Below are 6000 nucleotides of genomic sequence, written 5' to 3'. Positions count from 1 at the left end.
AAATGTCTATTACTTAACTTTTTTTGTGTGTTGATGTAGATGAGATCTTGATTACATGAAAAAACAACAACTTCCTTGGGTAATAGGTAATGTCTCCACTTTCTATGAGATTGAACTAGGACATATAGTTCTAGGTCATAGGATGACTACTTCTTTTTAGCCTCATTAATTTTTTCACTAAAGAAGGCTACTGACCTACCTTCTTGAGTTAACACCACCCTACTACTAGGAAACTTGCATCACACTCTATGGTAAAAAGTTTCTCAAAACTAGGTAGTTGCAAAACAAGTTAGGTAGCTACTTGCTTCTTCAACATTTCAAAAGACTTCTCAACTTCTAAGGTACATTTGAACTTAGACTTGACCCCACCCTTTATGGTATCTAGTAAAGGTGCACATATGCCACTAAAATTCCTAATGAATTTCCTATAGAATTGAGCTAGACCATGAAAAGTTCTTACCTCAGTAGATGTAGTAGGTGGTGGCTAGTTTGGGATTGCTACAATCTTCTCTTGGTCCATATTTTGGGTTGCCTTAAACACCACAAAGCATAAGTACACAATCTCTTTCTTGAAGAAATCACACTTCTCAAGGTTGATAGCAAGATTTTCCTTATGAAGTCTTTGCAATACTACATCCACATACTTGATGTGTTCCTCCTTAGTCTTGTTGAAGATGAGTATATCATCTAGATACACCACCAAAAATATTCATGTGAAGTCTTTAAAAACTTTATTCATGAGCCTCATGAATGTGCTAGGAGCATTGGAGAAACCAAATGGAATCACTAGCCATTCATATAGCCCATGCATGGCCATGAATTTTGTCTTCCATTCATCTCCCTCCATAATCCTGATTTAGTGGTATCCACTCTTCAAGTCCTGTTTGGTGAAGTACATAGCTCCTCCAAGACAATCCATGAGATCCTCAATATTAGGTATGGGAAACCTATACCTCATTGTGATCCTATTTATGGCTCTTGAGTCCTTACATAATCTCCATTTCCCCGCTTTCTTGGATGCTAGTCACATGGATTGTACATGGGCTTATGTTCTTCTTGATCAAACCTTGGTCCATCAGTTCTTGCACCTGTCTAGCCACTTCCAAATTTTGGTCTAGAGTGAACTTGTATGCTTCTTTGTTAGGTAGGGATGCATTAGGAAAAAATTCTATTTGATGGCTTATGACACTTTTAGGAGGTAAGGTAGCAAGAGTGCCATCACTCACAATGTATTTGTATTTCTCAAGCAATGCTTGAACTTCTGCAAAAGTAAAGGGTCCTTAACTATCTTGTCTTCTCCCCTGGACTTTAGAACTACTTAGATAACCTTGTCTCTCTTCATCTTTAAGGTCTTAAAAAAATTCCTTCCCATGCAAAAAAATACACTAGGCACCTTAGACTGTGGCTCCTCTCCCTCCAACAAAGACTAGATTTTAAATTTCCTACCTCCTTTCTTGAATGATATGGAATTTACCTTGTCATCATAGACAACCTTTCTGTTATACTTTTTGGGTCTACCCAATAGTAGGTGGCAAGCATCCATGTGTCACACAATAGTCTATCCTTATACCCTGGTATGGAGAAGTCCACCCAAGTCTATTCTTTGAATAATATTCTCTATCCTTTGTTGAGCCAAGTCACTTTGTATGGGTTCACATGTGATACTTTAGTTAGCTTAAGCTTCTCAACTACCTCCTCTAATATTATATTATTAGTAGAACTTTAATATACCACAACCTTACAAAATTTTCCAAGGATCTTGCATTTGATCCTTAACAGAGCTCTCTCATGTTTGGGTTCATCATGAGTAGGTTGTTTGATTAGCATCCTCCTAAACATAAGGTTCTCAGATTTTTTTGACTCTATATGATCCACCTCATTCTCCTTGAAACTATCCTCTTGTGCACATGTCACTCTCTTTCCATGATTTGAAGAAGAGTGCTTCTTAGGTCATCTATATGTTGGATGGACAAGTTGACTACAATTATAACATTTCATACTAGCATAGTATGAGTTGCTTTAGCCTGATCCTCTACCTCTATTTGTACTTCCTTGGTTTCCTTTCCCTCTACTATAACCTTCTCTAAGAGTACTTTCAGTGGATTTCTCTATGAGATTATTCTCACCTTGATTACTCTGCTCATTACCTTTTCCATGGTAACCTCCTCTTTATCCTCTCTAATTTCTACCCTTACCTATGTCCTTGAAGTTGGAATCTCCTTTCTTGTTGTTCTTTTCGTACACCTTTAGGGATATCTAATGGAACCTTTGAATAGTGGTAGGTGCCCAAAAACTAAGCTCCTCTTAGATATTCCACTTCAAACCACCCAAGTATCTAGCCACCATTATTGGCCCTTTTTCTTACTTCTTACATCTAAGGCACAACCTTTGAAACTCCTTTGTATAAGAAGCTACATACAAATCCTTTTTTCTTAATCCTTGTCTCCTTTTGTGAAGTTGGATTTCAAAGTCTTCTAATAGGATATTCTCCTTCAACTTGGTAACAAAGGCATTCTAGTTGGCTATATGATTCTTATCCATGCTAATCCTCTAATCTTGTACATACTTCCACCAAGTCAAAGCTAAGCCTTTGAGTCTTGACTTAGCCACTTTGAAATTTTGTACCTCTGATAGCCCTTCACATTAAAAATGGTTCTCCATGTCATCCAACCAATCCATCACTTCATCTATATCCAACCTTCCATTGAATAGTGTCACAACATCCAAAGCTTTCCCTCTTAGATCTTTAATAGCTTTCAAGAAGGGCTCATCATTCAAAATAGGGTTTGGTTCATGGACGACATCTTCTTTTGCTACCTCCTTACCATTCTCATTTCCTTGTTCTTCCTTTCTTTTAGCTACATCAACAACTTCCTCCAACTTTGTCTTCGCCTCTTCCAAGGCTATTCTTCTTTATCTTGTCTAGGGTTCCCAAAGACAAAGTTGGTTGAAGTTGTTGAAGTAGCTAAAAGAAAGGAAGAAGAAGCCAATGAGACTAGTAAGGAGGTAGAAAAAGAAGATGTTGTCCTTGAATCAAACCCTATCTTGAATGGAGAGACCTTCTTAAAAGATATTAAAGAACTAGGAGGGAAAGCTTTGGAACTTGTGCCACTATTAAATGGAAAGATGGATATAGATGCAGTGATGGATTGGTTGGATAGCATGGAGAATTATTTTGAGTGTGAAGAGCTATTAGAGGCACAAAAGTTCAAAGTGGCTATTCTTCTGGACCTTGGAGTATATTCTTCTCTGTTTTCTCATCAAATTCCTTGGCTAGATCTATATTAGTCACTATGCTTGAGTCACCCACTGACTCTCTAGTAGCTACAAACATACACCTTCTTCCCAAGTCCTTTACTTGCTTTAATACCACTCTAATGTGACAAAAAATCTTGCTCTTACCCTATCTTCCTCTAGAGTCTCCTTAGGTGTTTTTCTTGATCCAATAGGGTAGCTAGTCACCCTCCTTCCCTTAGGATCCTAACACAAAGGTCCTATTCCATTCAACTAGTCGACGCCAACAAGGTAGAACAAACATAGCATTACCACTTCCTATACTTTCTTTCTTCCTCTTTAATAAGTTCATCAACTACCTCAACTTTATGATCAACACCCAAAATGGAAGTATGAATATCTCAGATGACACTAAGACACTTTGCAAACCATATTACCAAATCTGGGAATGAAACCCTAAATGACTTTAATAAACACTTTGAAATGTGTGCAAAATTGCTTGTAAAAAGGCTACAACCAATTAGCTCTCCAAATGAAGTAAAACTCAAATACCTTGAAAATTTTCTAAATAAGGGGTCAAAAAACCACTAGTTCAAACACCCTTTATAGAGACATTAAGGATTAAGGGGGTCTAGGGTTCCCAACTTGTCCATACACTATGACCATAATTTTAGCCTAAAACCAAGGGTTTTAAGGGTTTTACTAACTAACTACAAATAAGTAAGCTCTTCCCTACATATAAGACTTGCCAAAGGCTCCCATTGAATTTGGGGCTTCACTGCACCTTTCTTCAACACTCTCCATGATTTTTCTGAAGTATCACACACTTTCAACCACTCCTAACACCTCTGCATCTTACTATGATCCCTAGCCATGCAAATCTAGCTCACCATAAAAATACTTTTTTTTTCTTTCCATGGACCCTCCTTTGTTCTACAATATGTACAAAGAGTCATCTATCAAATCCTAAGAGGCCGTACAGATCCTACAGTGAGAGTGGGAGTTATGACTCCATATTGGTCCAAGTCTAGATTCAAAACAATAGACGCACAAAAAACAAAATAATTTCTACAAGAAACTAAAACTTTAGAAATCCAAAAACTAGAAATGTACAGAATCTCACATTAATCTCTTCTAACACCTGAAGCAATTACAATTCTCAATATAATCAATTAAAGTTCCAAAAATCTTAAAAGCTTAAAACTGTAACTATTAACTTGTTGTCAGTCCGTACACACCAGAATTTCTCCAAACTTCCAATCCTAACAAAAGGTCAAGGATGGCATTATAAACACATCCCAAATCCTATCCTAACTACTTGAGAAAGTTACTAAGGTCCAACTAAAAATTTTCTCTTTTACAAGAAAAGTTGTCAATGTTGTCAATGATAGTTCATTGACAACTTTTAAGCAATTTTTGCATTTTTGAGCATTTGACTCTCAAACTTGCCCCAAATATTTTCAAACATGTCTGAATGCCTTAAATGGTTAGAAAATATGTAATAAGGAACTTGAAATCCTTATTTGACCTTATTATCATTCAAAACACAAAAATTCTTTATATAGCCTAATTGAGCAACTAGGAGCAACTTGAACCTTTTAAGACTCTCTGATCTTAACTTACCTCAACATAGCACTAGGTTAAGTTGTTTATTCACCTAGTGGTGTGGCTAGCACCACTACAAGAAAAAATACCCTAGGAGCCCTAGGTCTTCCACAACCCCACCTACATGCCCCTACACCATAATACAACTCCTATAAAGATAGGATAATGTAAGATAATGTATTTTAGAGGATATTCCACTAACATGATTTTTTCAAATTACATCTTCCCTCAACAAAACTTGTCACTACCAAGACATAATATTAAGGAGAACTTTTCTTAGTCACATTGCTATCACTCTAGCCAAGATCTTATTGGATATATATTTAAAAGAGTGATAGGCATCTAATTTTTGACAAGTGATATTTCATCTTGAGGGAGGAGTTGAATAATGCCCTTTTTAGTATCTTTTCCTAAATAAATAACTCAAATATCCTCCTTTTAGGGCATCCAAAAGATCTCCAATATTTCATTAATAAATATGGATGGTGATATTAGTTACCCCAGGGGATTTATCATTCTTGATAAACTAATGATACAAGACAATGGTATTTGGGTGGATATTATTATTCTTGTTGTTATCTTTCTAATTTTGCAAGCCAATCTACCTATTCAAGGCTTCTAGGAACACTAACATCACAAAACACTAGTGTTCTTATAGCTTGCTACCTCACTTCAATATATTCCTTCATAGAAACAATAACACTATGATAATATATCATTTTCCATAGAATTTCCTGTACCAAGTTTCCCACATTCCCCATACAATTCTTCTTTTTTTGAACATTATTTTTTTCTTCATGATCCAAGTTGTCCAACCCTCTATACAATCCTTATGTAACCTTTGTAGATCCATACCATGTTTTTTTCTCTATTTTACATTATTTTCATCACCACGAATCCTTATGTAAGATCTGTATATAGCTACACTTTTTTAACTTAAAATGATATATTCTTCCTAAAAAATCCTTTACAAGAATGTCTTTAAGTACATCATCTACTTGCTTAATCAAGAAAATGAGTAGGTTAGTTAAAAATTGAACTTATTGCCACTGTACTTTGGATTCAACCTGCCCAATTAGGAGGCCTTCTATCTCCAAAATCCTAATAGATTTAAAGAATGACATTAAGTTTTCCCCACAGTTTCCTTACACTATGACATGT

This window comes from Cupressus sempervirens, chromosome 10, assembly GCF_028749045.1.
Source record: "Cupressus sempervirens isolate cs-2001-9-10 chromosome 10, ASM2874904v1, whole genome shotgun sequence".
NCBI classification, from domain to species: domain Eukaryota; kingdom Viridiplantae; phylum Streptophyta; class Pinopsida; order Cupressales; family Cupressaceae; genus Cupressus; species Cupressus sempervirens.
This window is presented reverse-complemented; position numbering follows the sequence as displayed.